Below are 19,477 nucleotides of genomic sequence, written 5' to 3'. Positions count from 1 at the left end.
TTTGCCATGATCTGTCAGTACTCCTATTCTTATATCTTGAAGAATAGTTCCATAATCAACATCATTTGCCTGTCGCATATTTGTAATGAGTTCTTTGTATTCAAAATATGACCAAATATTAACGTTTCCAACACTACCCAAAGACTTTCTGGTGTCTTTATGGGCAAGTGTGTTAAATAATGGTTGTCCTTTTACCGGAATACGTTGCAGTAGATCTCCAAAAACTATGACATGTTTTCCTCCATGTTTTAAGAATTTGCTACATTCTTAAATGCACAAAAGCAAGCATTAATTTTGAGACCATGCTTACCTCATCAATAATCAGAAGTTTCATTTTCTTTAGCACTCTTGAAACTTCATAACAAGCTACTCCAGATAGCTTGTGATATTCCAATTTGTTTTCATGTTCCACAGATAGCATAAGTAAACAATGCAATGTAATTCCTTTAATGTTGTGTGCTGCCAAACCAATTGGAGCAGTTATAACACAAGCCAAATGTGAGTCAGTTGTTTTCTGCAGATAACTGGTGATTACTTTATTTAAGAAACTATTTCCTGTTCCAGCTTGTCCACTCACATACATTTGTATAGGTTGAAATGAGGTGCATGTGCATTCTTTCTTTTCATGAAGAAATCCATGTCAATCTGTTGTCTCACTTGCTGATACATTTCTTTCTGTTCAACATTTAGTTGTTCTTCCAAGTCGGCTAGGCCCATAATATCTTCTTGAGCTTGATGCATTGCTGTTTCCACCTCATTCATGGCGATTGCTGCTACATTTTCAACAACTGGTTGTCCTAGTGGATCTTGACTCAGTGGAGCAGAGCTTTGACCGTCTTGAGAACTGTCTCCAGCAATCTCAGCTGCAATAGTAGCTTCTTGATGAATTTCATTGTTCAACATTTTCACATAATTTGCAAAAACAGTACATTCTATTGTATCTTTGCATTGAAGGAATCTTCATAGCTGTGAAAATCTCCAAGTAATTCCAATTCTGAACGCCACGATTTAAACAGTTGCAAAAGTGCTAAATAGTAACATTCCCTTTTATCAGAAGTGTCGCAACTCAGTTTCCTGTGATTAGTTAAATTTCCTATCCTTTGTTTCACCAAACATCCTTCGGAACCAATCACTGCAAGTTTTCCATCATTGATGTTTTCTGTAGTATTCCGTTTAAAAGTGTAGTTTTGCAGAACTTCATAGAGACATAGGTTCTCAAGATGATGACTACTATTTGGATAATATGTGTCAGACATATTTGTTTTCACAATATCTGTACTTTCTGGATCTTTTTCTGCTAAATATTTGATTTCTTGTAAATATTTAAGTACTCGATTTCGCGTTGCAGCAAGACCTAGACTCACCCAAATGATTCTTCTAAATTTGGATTATAGACTTGCAGATGATAAGTGTTCTGAGCATTCATACGCTCCGATTTTTCGATGGGATAACATCTTCAAACTGAAACTGTATAATTTCTTACTTAGACTCTTCTGATGAAAAATCTCTTCCCACATTTCTCTCAATTCTGTCTTTTCTGATTTTGTAATGTAGGACGTGACATATTTAGCAGCAGCTATGGAATTGTCTGCGACGTACTGAATGTCAATGTTAGCATTCCACATTGACAGAATAACTGGATTGTAGTCATTTATATATTGTGATTCTTCGCTTCTTCTCAAATTGTACGTATTTTTTGGAGACTTTCTTGTGATGGTATGTCACATAGCTGACATAAAACTATTTACTCTTGCTTTGGATATTACAGGACATGGTAATCCAAAACGACATTTGGTATAAAGCTTTTTCTTAGACTTGTACGTTTGTTGACAGAATTTTCCTCATCGATGGCTTTGGAATCATCAGACTTGTTGTCTTAAGTTGTTTTCTTCTGTGCTTTTGGGAATGGCACATGTGTCATATTCTTCTATAAAAGACAAAACAGTATCATCCAAATTTGTTCAGAATTTGGGGGCCTCCTTGATCCATATCAGCATATGTATTTGAGGAGCACCTCTTGCTTGATTCTCCTTTTTCCAAAAGAAATCCACAACTTATCCTAGAGGAGGATTTTTTTGCAGATAAAAGGCATCATAGCTTCAAATCTATAATTGCAATACTTGCATACATTAACAGGATCCAAAGAACACAATTCTCCAGGTGCCTTGTATTCAATATTTTTTATATTCGAATATGCCTCTCGAAGAAATTCAAGTTAATCATCCCAAGTGTATTCAGCACAGCTTAGGGTAACAAACCACGTAGAAGTTCCTAAGTTCCTTAGCATACATTTAAGTTCTCCATGACGACGGTACCAATACTCATTAGTACCACGCTGACATGCCATCAGATTAATCAGCTGAGATTCTAAATTACCATCTCTCTGGTGTACTTTATCTATAAATTCCTTTTCAGAAACATTTTGCAGATGTACTCCTGTTTTCAATATGTGATTGACTGCATATGAAACTTCAGACAAGTCATTCTCAAACAAATGATGAAATATATATGGGATACATTGTTGAAATCTTGGATCTTCTGCATACAATCTTGTTGTCAGATGCAGGAATCTGCACAGGTTGTTCATCATGTCATCCTCTTTTTCCTGTTGGGAACAACTGCAAACAACAACGTGCTTCCAAGCTTACTTCCCATACACTCATGGGACTTCCCTTTGCTCTTTTCATTTGGAATAACTCAATAGTATTCCCCAACAGTTCTTTGAATGAAGTGGATGTACACTGTAATGTTCATAGATTTCTATACTTCTAGACATGTCCACTTTTTCAATGTGTCCACTTGAAGTTTCAGTATCTTCTGCTAAAAGTATTTCTTCTTCTCCCACATTCACATTTTTATAGTACTCATTGTTTTTTATCAGACACAATGTTGCCTTTTGCACTTTCCTAACATCCACTAATTCATGACAGATTTTCTTACTCTCAGTAGGAACGTCATTAACTAGAATAACTAGCGGTTAATTTTCTACACTCTCTACATCAACAGTTTCAATATTTTTCTTTAAATCTAGAGGTAAATATACAACTCTTCCTTTTAATCCTCTCTGTAAATATGAAGGAGGCAATTTACATGTTTTAGGCTCCATACGAACAATAGCCTAAAATGTTTGCACACATTGAATGAGAATAGATTGATTGGTATTGAAATCAATCAGTTCTGGTGGTATAGTTACCAACTCTAGATTATTATGGACAGCTCTAGCAGGCATTTTATTCTTGTCTAATTTGTTATAACAATATTTACAAATTCGCTGATCAGAACCCAAATCAAAACAATTTTATACCAACAAATACATTGCAAATTCCTTCCACTTATCATTATTTTCTCTTTCACCTTTTAAATACAGATCAACAGTCCTAGTCTGATTGTTATAGTGAGTTCACTGATAACAAATACAGGAATAATTTGGCCTTTCACCTGAAATCACCTTAAACTTTGTAATTTGTTCTTCAAAAATGTTTGTACTACTATTTTGCACATTCTCTTCAACATTTTCTTCTATTAACGTATCAGTTTCTGCACTCTCTTGTTCAGGACCAAAGTAACAAAACTCAGTTTCATCACAAACCTTCTTCACATCTGAAACTGATCCATGCAAAAGAGCACTGTTCAACTCATTTAACATCAGTGCAGGACTGCTAACATCCTGAAATGATGAAAAACACTTTGACATACTTTCCTAGAAAGACAAGCCAGAGAATGACCTTGCAAACCATCATTTTTTCTTACTCTGCAAGGGTCTAGTCTTTGCAATATCTTAATCGTTTGTTTAACACTCTTTTTAATATATTCTCATAAGAAATTAAGTAAAATAATAATAGTTTCTTGTCGTACACTACAAATATTACTGCTACCCCAAGTGTACACTGAGGCTTTAGGACGTCTCCCTAGAACTTCATCGGCTATCACTTGTTCTGCATTTCTGGGAAGCATCTTCTCTTTCTCAATTGGACAACCATTTCTAACCTCATAAGCTCGACCACTGGTATCAATTGCATGCAATAAATTATTGGTCTGAAAATAACTCTCTTCATTAAAGAAAGGCTCTGAACTTGAACTGTATTTCCATTCACCCGCAAACAAATCACAAAAATTAGTTCTGTTAATTACTCTGTTCCATTTACTTTTGGCCTTCATTAAATGGATTGGTTTATCTAGTGATCGAATTCTGTTTAAAACTAAAATGAATAGTTTCCTTTTTACTTCAAAAGGATTTGAATAATGGATTCAATATGCTTCTTTTTATAAAATAGTGCACTCTTTCTATATTTTTCACATCTTTGAGCAAGTTAAACACCGCTCTATTATAAAAAAAAGTTTTTACAGATTTCTTTATACTGATTTTGCCTTCTTTTACCATACATCAAATATTTTGAATTTAAATTTTCTTTTTTTCCTTTCCTGTTATTCATATTCTTTTTTGTAGTCAAACCATTTTCAGTAGTTTGCACATTTTGCACAGTGTTCCTACGCTTTGAAAGATTTTTTATGAATGTTTTTGTTGTCTTACCGGAAGACTTTTTCTTTTTACCCACATGATGTTGGTCATCCAATACTTGTTGTTGAATTTTCTTCAAATAATTGTCCTTTTGCTGTTCTTTTCTCTTTCTTGATTTTTCAGGCATGATAACTTTATTTATTGATGATAAACAATATCTGTAAAAAAATAAACATGAATAAATATATTTTAATAAATTTATAAATTATACTTTTCTATCACTATACAACCACATTGTATATAAAAAATGTTTAGTTACTTTCTTTTGTCATCACTAATTGAAATTGCAATTCAAGGTGTATACATAACTGTATAGGTGAATACAGGTCTGCATGTGTAATGGACAAGGGTTTGTACCAGCGTTTGTGTTAAGCCCTGGGACATTATATGAGTACTTAGGTACTGACTGAATGATTACATTCCTGCAAGGAGAATGCCTGGGTGAATTTATAAGTGGTTGGGTTTTCGCGCAGTGAATGGATTAGTATATGGTGCTGGATGAGTTATTATAGGAGTGCAGTAGGAATGACAGGGTGTTTGCTGAAGTGTATGGACACTGAATGGGGGGTTGAAGATATGAAACACAAATGTCTAGGTGCTTAGAGGACTGTATTCAAATTGGATAGGGGTTTGAAGCAGTCCATGTGCTAAGGCCCTGAATCGCTGCATGGGAACTTGGTTACTGACTGAATGATTAGAAGGAGAGACACTGGGTGAATTTATAATTGGTTGTATTTTACTGCAGTAAATGGAGTAGTACATGGTGCTGAAAGGGTCACTTGCAAGGGGAGTGACAGTGTGTTTGCAGGAGTGTATGCATACTGACTGGGGAATTGTAGGCCTGAAACACAAGTGTGTAGGTGATTAGAGGACTACTTGCATAGTGCATAGGAGTTTAAAGCAGTCCATGTGCTAAAGCCCTGGATCACTGCATGAGTACTTGGGTACTGACTGAATGATTACAATATTACAAGGAGACATGAAGTTACCAAATGCTTCTCTCACAATGTTTGCCCAAATGCACACAGATTCACAGTGTGATTCTAGACAAGGAAGACCATACCCTGGACTTTAGCAGAAGAGACTCACTAGTCTGGAAGGGAATTGGTGGCTGCATACATTCTACACAATTCACTACAGCACTGCTACTGTGTATGCCTGACTCATTCTGCGAATGCATAAGCAATGGACTGGCTTCTAATTCTACCAAAACTTGAGAACAGGATAGGTTTTTAAGCAGGTATTTATCTGCAAAGACATGAAGTACCCAAATGCTCCTCTCAAAATGGTTCCCAAATGCACACAGACTCACACTGTGTTTCTGACAAGCAACACTATCCCTTGGACTTTACCAAAACACATTTACTAGTCTGGAAGGGGTAAGGTAACTGCAAACATTCCACATATTTCAGTACTGCACTTAAGTGCCGAAGCCTGACTCATTTTGCAAACACATAAGCAATGACTGGTTTCTAATTCTACCAAAACCTGAGACCAGGATAGGTTTTTAAGCAGTATGTGTCTGCAAAGACATGAAGTACCTAAATGCTTCTCTCACAATGGTTCCCAAGTGCACACCGACTCACCGTGTGATTCTAGACAAGCAATACTATCCCTTGGACTTTATCAAAACACATTTACTATCCTGGAAGGGGTAAGGTGACTGCACATGTTCCACATATTTCAGTACCGCACTTTAGTGTGGAAGCCTAACTCTTTTTTTCAAATACATAAGCAATGATTGGTTTCTAATTCTACCGAAAGATGAGAACAGGATAGGTTTTTAAGCAGTTATGTGTCTGCAAAGACATGAAGTACCCAAATGCTTCTCTCACAATGGTTCCCAAATGCACACTGACTCACAGTGTAATTCTAGACGAGCAACACTATCCCTTGGACTTTACCAAAACACATTTACTAGTCTGGAAGGGGTAAGGTGACTGCACACATTCCACATATATCAGTACTTCACTTTAGTGTAGAAGCCTGACCCATTTTGCACATACATAAGCAATGACTGGTTTCTAATTCTATCAAAACTTGAGAACATGATAGGTTTTTAAGCAGTTATGTGTCTGCAAAGAGATGAAGTACCCAAATGCTTCCCTAGACAATCAACACTATCCCTTGGACTTTACCAAAACGTATTCACTAGTCTGGAAGAGGTAAGGTGACTGCACACATTCCATATATTTCAGTACTGCCCTTTAGTGTGGAAGCCTGAATCATTTTGCAAATACATAAGCAATGACTGGTTTCTAATTCTATCAAAACTTGAGAACAGGATAGGTTTTTAAGCAGCTATGTGTCTGCAAAGACATGAAGTACCCAAATGTTTTCTGACAATGGTTCCCAAATGCACACAGACTTACAGTGTGATTCAGAACAAGCAACACTATCCCTTGGACTTTACCAAAATGTATTCACTAGTCTGGAAGAGGTAGGGTGACTGCACACATTCCACATATTTCAGTACTGCACTTTAGTGTGGAAGCCTGAATCATTTTGCAAATACATAAGCAATGACTGGTTTCTAATTCTATCAAAACTTGAGAACAGGATAGGTTTTTAAGCAGCTATGTGTCCGCAAAGACATGAAGTACCCAAATGTTTCTCTGGCAATGGTTCCCAAATGCACACAGACTTACATTGTGATTCAGAACAAGCAACACTATCCCTTGGACTTTACCAAAACACATTTACTAGTCTGGAATGGGTAAGGTGACTGCACACATTCCACACATTTCAGTACTGCACTTTAGTGTGGAAGCCTGACTCATTTTGCAAATACATAAGCAATGACTGGTTTCTAATTCTACCAATACTTGACAACATGATAGGATTTAAAGCAGTTTTGTGTCTGCAAAGACATGACGTACACAAATGCTTCTCTCACATTGGTTCCCAAACGGACACAGACTCACAGTGTGATTCTGGTCAATCAACACTATCCATTGGACTTTACCAAAACAAATTTACTAGTCTGGAAGAGGTAGGGTGACTGCACACATTCCACATATTTCAGTACTGCACTTTAGTGTGGAAGCCTGAATCATTTTGCAAATACATAAGCAATGACTGGTTTCTAATTTTATCAAAACTTGAGAACAGGATAGGTTTTTAAGCACTTATGTGTCTGCAAAGACATGAAGTAACCAAATGCTTCCCTCACAATGGTTCCCAACTGCACACAGACATACAGTGTGATTCTAGACAAGGAACACTGTCCCTTGGACTTTACCAAAACACATTTACTAGTTTGGAAGTGGTAAGGTGACTGCACACATTCCACACATTTCAGTAATACACTTTAGTGTGGAAGCCTGAATCATTTTGCAAATACAGAAGCAATGATTGGTTTCTAATTCTAAAAAAACTTGAGAACTGGATAGGTATTTAAGTAGTTATGTGTCTGCAAAGACATGAAGTACACAAATGCTTCTCTCACAATGGTTCCCAGATGCACATAGACTCACAGTGTGATTCTAGACGATCAACACTATCCCTTTGACTTTACCAAAACACATTTACTAGTCTGGAAGGGGTAAGGTGACTGCACACATTACACATATTTCAGTACTGCACTTTAGTGTGAAATCCTGACCCATTTTGCACATACATAAGCAATGACTGGTTTCTAATTCTACCATAACTTGAGAACAGGATAGGTTTTAAGCAGTTATGTGTCTGCAAAGACATGAAGTACCCAAATGCTTCCCTCACAATGGTTCCCAAATGGACACAGACTCACAGTGTGATTCTAGACAATCAACACTATCTCTTGGACTTTACCAAAATGATTCACTAGTCTGGAAGAGGTAGGGTGACAGCACACATTCCACATATTTCAGTACTGCACTTTAATGTGGAAGCCTGAATCATTTTGCAAATACATAAGCAATGACTGGTTTCTAATTCTATCAAAACTTGAGAACAGGATAGGTTTTTAAGCAGTTATGTGTCTGCAAAGACAAGAAGTAACCAAATGCTTCTCTCACAATGGTTCCCAACTGCACACAGACTTACAGTATGATTCTAGACAAGGAACACTATCCCTTGGACTTTACCAAAACATATTTACTAGTCTGGAATGTGTAAGGTGACTGCACACATTCCACACATTTCAGTACTGCACTTTAGTGTGGAAACCTGACTCATTTTGCAAATACATAAGCAATGACTGGCTTCTAATTCTATCAATACTTGACCACATGATAGGTTTTAAAGCAGCTATGTGTCTGCAAAGACATCAAGTACCCAAATGCTTCTCTCACAATGGTTCCCCAAATGCACACAGACTCACAGTATAATTCTAGACAAGCAACACTATCCCTTGGACTTTACCAAAACACATTTACTAGTTTTGAAGGGGTAATGTGACTGCACACATTCCACATATTTCAGTAATACACTTTAGTGTGGAAGCTTGACTCATTTTGCAAATACATAAGCAATGACTGGTTTCTAATTCTACCAAAACTTGAGAACAGGATAGGTTTTTAAGCAGTTATGTTTCTGCAAAGACTTGAAGTACCCAAATGCTTCTCTCACAATGGTCGCCCAAATGCAGGAAGACTAACAATGTGATTCTAGAAAAGCAAGACTACACCCTGGACTTTACCAGGAGAAACACTTTACTCTTATGAAAAGCAAAGGCACCACATACAACCCCTCACAAATTAATAACTCACCTTTCAAATTAATTTGTAGATTAAGAAATATGTCCGTCACACACCAGATTTTCTTATACAGAATCTCTGTACTGCAGTGCTCTTAGCAAAACCAAGAAATGACAAACTTTCCCTCTCATTCTACACACATGTATGGGGTTTGACACAGTTTCGCCCTGCCTATCTCGCTTTACAACTATTGGAGAATGAATGTTACACCAGAAATATTGCACTATTTTTAAAAGCTGTAATTAAGTGTAGGAAACAATTGTGAATTTTAATGTATGGTTTTATTTGGAAAAATGGTTTTAAATGAAATGTGCCACAAATCGATAAACATTCGTTATTCAGTAAAGCGGAGTAAGGGAGTGCCAATATAACATGATTCTGGTACCTCCTAAACAATGAATTTAGACAGAATGATGAAAATGTATAACATTTGTATCTATGTATTATGCTTTTATGTTTTTCTACTGCAAATGCTAATCGAATAAATATAATTTGAATTTGAATTTGAATTTGACATGTAAATATCAAACCACATTGCTTCCCACATTAATTCAAAACCAAACACACATTTCTATTGGTTACACATTTGAACCCTTTCTAATTGACATACATTTGAACCCTAATCCCAATCTGCTTACTGCCTGTTACCATAGTAACAGTTAATGGAACACTCAACTGAGCACACAAGTCTCTAGTTCAGCACACAATGTTGCTAATCTAAACAGCAGCTTATCCAATGTAATGTTCCTTTCAAACAGTTTTTGTTAACCAATAAGAAACCTGCTTTTAAAACACAGAAACATGCACCCTAATTTTCTGTCTATAATTTTCGCAACCAGCCAATCATTTCTTTTCTTTTTTCAAAACTGCATCTTATCCACTATTTTAGAAAAACCTTAGTTTTAAAACTGCCATTTCACATACAGACACCTTCTGAGTAAAACCAGACCTCCCTTCAAGATGCTTAGAGTGTGGATTGTGGGACACAACTATAGTTTCTGATGCCAAAGGTATGCAGAAAACAGAGGTATTGAAAAAGACCTAGCTTTTAAATGGATTGATCAGAGAGGATTAAAGTGGAGCCAATTAATGCCATTGGTTAAATCCTTTTTGCATCTCCAACACGCTGACCTCATAATTGGGAACTGTGGTGGCAATGACCTAGGCACTTTGACTGGGGTAGGTCTGGAAATGCGTATGAAGGACACCTTTGGAGAATTAATGTCACTTTTCCTCCAATCACCCTTTGTCTATTCCAACATGTGCCAAAGACAGAGATGGAACTGGTCCAATCAATGTTGTCCACAGATTGAGAAAGCTAGAAAACATGTCAATAAAGTTGTTTCTGCTTTACTCTGAGATTATAGGATGGAGTCAATTTACCACAACAATCTGCGTTTTAATATGGATGGCATCTATAGGAGAGATGGTGTACATTTTACAGATGAAGGTAACAGAGTCTTCCTCAACAACTTTAGACTCTGCATCGGTACTTACTTATAAGTACCAAAATCTCTCAATAAACACAACAGCCCTTTTTAGAGCCACCCAAGATCTAAACACATAAGCTTGATGTATATCTGAAAAATATTACTATTATTTTGCTTGGAGTCGCGCACCCAACGCGGCAGAAGTCGCGCACCCAATGCGAGAGGAGTCGTGCACCCAACGGGTAGGAGTCATGCACCCAGCACTTGCACACCAGGAGGCCACGCTGAACACCGCGCTGGGTGTGCAACTCCTAATTTGCCCATTAAAAAAAATGTTGCACCTATCACTAATTTCTATTCTACCCAGGGACCCCAGCCCCCGGGGCCTATATACAACGTTAGGGACAGTGGGGGTAGCCCCAATGCCCCCACTGTCCCAGCCGTCTCCCCACACCTTTCGGGAGTCGGCATTGCTTTTCCACATGGGGAGCTGCTAACATACAGGTCCCCATGTGGAAAAGCAATATGGTTTGCATTTTGAAAGACAGAGCAGGTTTCCCTGCTCTTTCTTTCAAAATCCAAACCACGTTTGCTATGACAGGGTGGGAGCTGAGGTTCCCGCCCTGCCATAGCAAACAGCAGTGTCCCGAAGTGGACACCCCGAGACACTGCAGGAGCCGGCCCTAGGGAATGGCAGTCCGCAGGGCCCTCAAGAGCTCCAAGAGGAGGGCCATGCAGCCCCCCCCACAATATAAAAACTCCTGGAGATGGTGGTCCCTGAGACCGGGGGGCCTTTGAGCCCCCCACCCTTTATTTTGACAGCCCCAGGCGTGGCAGTCCCCGGGGCTGGGGCCCCCGGGGGCTAATTATTAAAGAAGTGCGGGAGCCTGTGCTTCATTTTTTTTATGGCAGGATCCGAGCACGCTGCGCGCATTTTGCTATTTTTTCAACAACAAAAAAATGTGTTTGTGGGAACCCCTAAGCAGGTTTAGAGGGTCAGGCTATTTCTACCCTGCCCCTTTATACGTTTTGCACACTTGGGGCCAGATGTAGGTGGCCATTTACCGACCGGTAACGGCCGATTTCGGCCGTTACCGACCAGTAAATGGGTATTTGGGATGTAGGGGGCCAATTTTACCGATACCGAATCGGTAAAATACAGAATCGGTATTTCTACAGATTCGGTAACTTCAAGATGTAGGTGGGACTCTTCTGAGTCCCAAAGGCCTTTCAGATTCGGTATTTTACCACCCAATCCAATTGGGTGGTAAAATACCGAATCCAGGTGTGCATGCTCATGTGTGCATGCACACCTATGCCATGTGCCGCATGTGCCACATGGCACACATGCCTGTATTTGGGGTGCTAGAGGGTGTCAAAGTGACACCCCCTGCACCCTTGCTGGAATCGTTATTTACCGAATCGGTAAATACCGATTCGGTAATGCCCATTGATTCCTATGGGCTTCAATGCCCATAGGAATCAATGGGCATTACCGAATCGGTATTTACCGATTCGGTAAATACCGATTTTTACAGATTTGGTAATTCATTTACCAAATTTACCTAAATCTCCCTCCTTCTATTTTACCGATTTATAAATACCGAATCGGTAAAATTCGGTATTTATGAGTCGGTAAAATAGAATTACCTACATCTGGCCCTTGATCCACTAATTTCTTGAACCTCGCTTCTACCGAGGCACAAAATGGCTACCAACACGTCCTGGTTTGGAGTGTTGACAGCCAGTTGACAGCCAATTAGCATGCATCTCGTGATCGGGAGGGTGAGCCCAGGGTGCGCATAGGGTCTGTGGTCCTGCGCGGTCATAGATATATATGTGATTTTACTTTAGATTTTCTCAGCAACTACTGAACGGATTTACACCATAAAAACAAAAGGCAGGAGTGTGAACCAAGGGCTACCTCTTTGCCAAATTTGGTGTAACTCAGTTCAGCAGTTCGGGCTTTAGCTGCGACTAAAGGTTTCTATGTAAAATTGCATGGGGAAAAAACATTTTGGGACCCCCCTTTTTTCTCGGCCCCCGCTTCACGAATCATCCCAAGACTTTCAGGATAGGATCGGACCGGAGAGCCCCACCAGTTTAAAAATTTCGCGAAGATTCATCTACCGGCACCAAAGTTATTCAAAATACAATGTTGAGGATTTCCTGTAGACAATATATATATAGGGAGCTGATACACTGTAATTTTAAAAAAAGGAGTATTTCTTGCCCCCGTCCGGAGTGCCCACTGTGTTCTCGTGCTTTGAGAGGTTGATACCAGTGGTAGTCAGCTTGGTTTAAATAGAACATGAATTAGTGTTATAAAAGAAGGACTTTCATACATGTTAAGCGCCTATACTTGGTGATCCTTTTGTTCAATGCAATGTATAGGGAAAAAAGAGATAGCCTTATACTCACTATGGCCTTCCTATGATGTGCAATATATCCCAATGAAACCCATATTAAAGCATGAGGAAGAGCAAAACAACTTTAAACAGACATAAATGTGTAGCAAATGATTTTAAAATAATTCAAGATGTAAAAGTAACTATGCTAAATACCATAATTCTAAATAAAGGGCACCAATGTAACATGACACCATGAACATTCACTGCCAAATTCTGTTGATATAAAGTTTCTGATTTAAAGTCCAATATTCTGATCACAAATGTAAAGTTATGTCACAAAGGTAATTCCCATCCTGCTCGTGATTTACTTATTCTTTTAAACATATTGAATATGCCACATCTTTAAAATGACTTTAAACAACACTCTCCAATAAAGTGCTTGTTTTATTTTGCTTATAAATGACCTATAAACACCATTCTAACATAAAGAGCTATGTGCTGTATTGCTTATAATTGACCATCTTTTTTTTTGCTTTTTGTTTTCTGAACTTTATGAAGTGTTCATGTGTATAATCTCCACATTTTATATCAATTAATTCATGAAAGGATCCCCTTAATTCCAAAGTAAACATCAACATAACATTCAGGGGGAATCCACAATTGAGAGCAGACAATTCAGGCTGAGTGGGCATGCTGTAAAATACTAAGCACAACTCAATATACAGATTTTAATTTGATGAGGAGTAACAATACTCTCTCTCTATCCCTTCAGCCTGCCAATATAGCATGTAACTCCTGAACATAACCAAGAATGAATCTTATACACAATATTTTGTAAAACACTCTCCAAAATACATGCGAGGATTAGCCAGCAGTTACATTTGTAAGATGCCTTCTGTATGATATCAGAGATTCCTTTTTAAGGGAGAACATTGCAGCCAACTTAAACAGAACAAACACATATGTGTTACAACACCCAAGTCCTAATTAAACGTGCTCACAGACTTACCATAACGCCGGGAGGGGAACGGCTGTCCTTGGGCTCTGCTCTGCTGTGTCGTGAGGGGAACGGCCTTCAGTTCTGCTTCCGCGCCGTGAGGGGAACGGCTTATTGCATTACATCAGCGCTGTGAGGGGAACGGCTTTGGGGCTTCGTACATTGCCGCCTACATCTCCCAGCAGCCTCCAGGGGAGCTACGTTAGTCCTGCCCCGGCACCAGCCCTTAAAGCGCGCGCGCCCCCACGCATCATGGGACGTGCTCACAGACTTACCATAACGCCGTGAGGGGAACTGCTGTCCTTGGGCTCTGCTCTGCTGTGCCGTGAGGGGAACGGTCTTCAGTTCTGCTTCCGCGCCGTGAGGGGAACGGCTTCTTGCATTACATCAGCGCCGTGAGGGGTACGGCTTAGCAGCTTCGTGCATTGCCGCCTACATCTCCCAGCAGCCTCCAGGGGAGCCACGTCAGTCCTGCGCCAGCACCAGCCCTCAAAGCGCGCCCGGCCTCACGCATCGCAGGATGCACGCTGGCAGGTGCCGGGCTAAGCCCGGGCAAAGGGTGGGCCGTCTGTGGCCGTCAGGGGCCAGAAGTGGCCGGGCCGGGCCACCCCTCTTGGCGGCGGCAAAAAAAGGGCTGTTGCACATTAGGGTACTGTTACCCCTTGCTTTAGTCCCACAGTATGATAATCTCCTGTACGGCTATTTATCATCTTAACCCTTAGCATGGATTTGTAAAAGTGAACACAAATCTTTTGTGTATAATATATAGGCTACTTTGCTTGCTCCCCAAAATCTGCTTTACTATCTTTCACCTGGAACACCATCAAGATGGGCAAAAAGGTTTGCTCTGTTAAGAAACCATTATTACCTCTGCTGAAACCTCCCGCTAAACCAACATCAATAGACAGGATGTTGGAAAAAGCCCTCCGAGCAGTAGCCTCTGAAATATAGAGGACCGAAAGGCGTCTCTCTATTACACCAAATTTAGAAACAGTCCCACTGATATCTAACTCCCCTGATGAACTAGTAACACCATCTAGTGAGCTGTTAAACAATCTACCGCCAAGTTTAGAGAAGACCTGCGGGGAGTCCCAGAATTACAGTGTCCGCCCACGCTTGAAAGAAACACTAAAGCCCCCAGCTAAACGGAAACAAAAAAGCAAAAAAGCATGAACATGCTGTAGATATAGAACAGCCTCGGAGGCTAGAACAGCGGCAGATCCCCTTGTACAAGTTACTGACCAGCCTGGGTGAGTGACAACTCTGGTAACAAACTTACAGATTACAGATTCAAGTGAGAGCTATCATTAAAGAGGAACTCAGTCCTATAATAGAAAGGTTGGAGGGTTTGAAAGTAATTATGAATGAGGGGCCAAAAACCAAGACCAAACATAGCCCTGTGTCAAGAAAGCATGTTGCCACAGTCCCGTAAGAGGCAACCCCAACATTTCTATAAATAGAAGAGTCCTCTCACCTACAATAAATGTAATCCCAGATGCCCCAGAACAGGGGAGGATCACTAAGGAAAAAGGAGTAGCAAAGCCCACTACAAATCAAACAAACGTGATAACTACTCAACCATTAGCAACTGGATGCGCAGGGGAAAATGCAAAAAATCCAGGACAGGGAGCGGTAGTAATGCAACCATCCCCTGAGCATGATGAACATACATATTGCCCATCAAATGCCCATCAAATATAAATCTTCCCCCGGCGTCAACACCTCATGTATTAATTCTGCCAGGGGTACCTGAATTAAGAAAGGGTCAGACAGAATTCCACATAGAATTAAAAAATAAAAGCGTCCATTGGCTAAATAAATACAGTGATTTTGGATACGAAAATACTGAAGATATTTTATCTACAAGACTGGTGGGGTGGATTGGTGCACTGTGAAACTGTATAGTCATTAGTTTTTGAAATCCAACAATTACAGATAGAATTTTAGCGTCGGTGTTTGGGAGGAACACAGGCAACATTCTTTTACTTCCATTGGGCTTTTTCTATCCCCCAAATGTTCCCCAGCATTTTGACCACTGCCAGCAATTGGGATGGAGATTTCGCTACAATGATTATTTGTCTCGAAATATGGGTCAAAACTGGAGAAACCAACCCACTTTTAACATTCCTACTGGGAATAGGATTAGCCTCCTTGATGGGGTGGATTGACTAGTGACAGCCCCAGATACGGTACGGGAAGTAAACCCTGTCAATTTTTGTAATTTTGATGACGGGGTCTGCTCCCCTGGGCCACACCCCCTTAGAAAGGCAGGTTTGGCCGGAAAGTTCTTGAACGGTCCCCGATCCAGCACATCTATTGGGGGTGGTTCAGCACAGTTGGAAGAGTGCCTCAGCTCTACAGTTGAGGGGGAAGCTGAGCAGGTATGCAATTGGCTACGCCAACGGGAACTAAGAACCGTTATTCCCAGCCCTGGGAAACTGATAGTAAGATAAGTCCCAATCACCAGATCACGAGAGCTTTATCCTGGAACGTAGCGGGCACCAATAATAAAATAGATGACCCTGAGTGGAGATCATTTATTGGTGAATACGATATATGTATGTTCCAGGAAACCTGGGCAAGAGGAGAGGTTACTATGCTGGGCTTTGCTTCATTTTCTATCCCGGCAATTTCCGCTGGCGTGTGGAGACCATCAGGGGGACTAACTACAGGTGTAGGTGTCCACCTAGGCTGCACGATTGTGCAACTTGACTCAGGCTCAAATGATATATTATGTGTACAACTGCACTTTCCCCTCAAAGCTCCTATTGTTCTAATTAATGTGTACTCAAGGCCCATTTCTAGGGGAATTGAGTCCACCACTCTGGAGGATTTAGACACATTCTTATCCAGTATCACTCCAAAACATATGGTTATAGTAGGCGAGGACCAAAACTGCTAGTTCGAGCCCCTTGAGGGCTTGTATCTTGACAGTATACTAGAGGAGGATCTCCTCTCTGAAATACCGGAATCCAGATGCCCTATCGTGACCAAATGGACACCCTTGGTAATCCAGATGAATTGCCTTGTTCTTAAACACTCATTCAGAGCGTGTAACGGAAGATCACTTTCCGAAACATCATGTGGTTACAGGTTCCATAGCAAGGCTCGAGGGTTCCTATTAGACTACATCCTTATAAACATTAGTTTTTGGGACAGGATGTCCGATTTCAGAATTCTTCCCCGGGTCGATAGTGATCACGATGCGCTCGTGGTGGACCTCCAAATATTAAACCCCGGGCGCATGCACTGTGAGGATAGCCCCGACGACCCTAGGTTAATTGTGTCAAACTGTAGGAGGTGAGTACGTTAGTAAAATTTTAGCCAATCAGAGGAAAATCTGAGTAGTCTTTATGAAGTTCTACTACAGGTCTTCCTAGAAGCCTCTATCCTGTATAACAATAACATGGATCTCAAGGACAAAGAGGCGATTGGGGTAAACCATGACAAATTAAAGGGAATTTTATCACTTTTTCCCTAGTAAATCTATCAGACCTAGTAGGCCTGCCCCCCACCCGTGGTATAATGCATTTTGCCGCAAGGCTAAAAGTGCATTGGTGGCACCTATTAAAGTAAAGTATCGCCCCCAAATCAAAACCTTGAGAAGTTCTTACAAAGCAGCTGTCCAGGAAGCAAAACACAGGTGGGAAATGGAAAACTGGGCCCTACTAAAAACATCTTTAGGGTTTAGAGAAATGAGAACATTCTGGGGAGTTGTAAACTCCGGCTCTACTATACCCAAAAGAGCGCTAGAACCCAATTTGGAAGAAGAGGTCGGGAGGGAGTACTTCAAATCCCTATATAAGGAGGTGAAGAGCTCTGAGGTGCTACCAATAACTGGAGCCCCTTCACAAGTAGTCCAACTCCCAGTGCCAAATGATTTTAATCACTATTCTGAAAACAGCCCAGGGCCAAAACATAACCTTACAGGAAATAAAGGGTGCAGTAGATAAAATAGCCCCAGGCAAAGCCCCAGGCCTGGAAAAGATTCCCGGGGATCTCTTCAGGAGCGAGCCATCCATCTGGGCCCCTTACCTTTGGGTCTTTTTTAATGCAATGTTAATGGGTATGAATATCCCTGCTAGTTGGGCAGGTGCGGAGATCATCCTGATTTTTAAAAAGGGGTTACCTCTATTACCAAGTAATTACAGACCAATCAGTTTAATTGAAATCCCCCCAAAAAGTTTTGCTCAAGTCCTGCTCCTCAGGCTTCAATCATGGATGGAGGATGAGCGGGTACTTTCTCCCTTCCAGGCAGGGTTCAGGGAAAAACTGTCTACCTTGGATCAGGTACTAAGATTACAACTATTATACTGGAAGACAGTCTGCTTGGAGTGGGGTAGCCTCATCTAATATTTGTAGACCTGAGGTCAGCATTTGACTTGGCTACCAGGAAAAACTGTGGTATGTTTTGTCCGAGTTGGGGGCTCCTATGTATTTAATACAACTTATTAGGCGCTTGCATGAAAATAATTTTGCTCAAATATGATTTGGTAGGGATGGAAAGCTGACAGCACCCATCCCCATTAAACAGGGTGTACGTCAGGGTTGCGTCCTTGCCCCAACTCTGTTTAGTCTATATATTAACCGCCTGATAGATGCTCTGTCTCAAGAAAGAGACCTAGATGCCCTAAAACAAACTTCACGTAGGATCTCGGCTATGATGTTTGCCGATGACACCTTTTTGTTGTCCAAATCACCTATGGGGATCCAAAGGGTTTTGGAAAGATTTCAGTTATTCTGTGAGGAAAGAGGTCTCGAGATCAACCTACAGAAAACAAAATTTATGGTATTTAATAAACCAAAGAGTACCCGCCCAAATCCTTCACTAAATGGTAAACCCCTGGAAAGAGTGACATCTTTTATGTACCTAGGCATCCACATCACTGAGACCATGGGATGGGGGGCGCACATAGTGAAGTCAACATTAAAACTAGCCCAATCAACAGGGGGCATCCTGAAGGTCTTTCATAAATCAGACAAGAGCGCCGTCAGCCTTGCGCTAGACATTTATAGGGTCCAGGCAAGAGGGGGTGCACTATATGGTGCACAGCTCTGGGGCCACTGCACCACCAAGTCTTTATCACGGGTTGAGAACCAATACATTAGGAATCTATTTAGATTGCCTCACAGTATTCCTCTAATTCCACTCCGTTTAGATGTGGGATTGATGGCAATGGGAGAAGTGCTGTGTCTTAGACCCTTATTATACTGGCGACGTTAATGGTCGACACCAGAACTCCTCCCATATAGAGAAGAATTGTCTGAAGTCCTAGAGATCAGGGGCGCTGCTAGATTGCCCTGGTTTTCCCACATCAAACAAATGTTGACAGACATGGGTCCGGGGGAATTTTGGACTGATTCAGAGCTTGCATGCCCACTAATCTCAAGGAAACAAATGAAGGCTCACTATGAGAACTATAGAGCAGCCTTACTGCATTCCAGCTCCAATTTAGGTAGATTAATCAATGCCTTTTTCGAAATAAAGGATAATTCCATCT

The sequence above is a fragment of the Lissotriton helveticus genome, chromosome 8 (genome assembly GCF_964261635.1).
Source record: "Lissotriton helveticus chromosome 8, aLisHel1.1, whole genome shotgun sequence".
NCBI classification, from domain to species: Eukaryota; Metazoa; Chordata; class Amphibia; order Caudata; family Salamandridae; genus Lissotriton; species Lissotriton helveticus.
Note: the sequence above shows the minus strand (reverse complement) of the source record.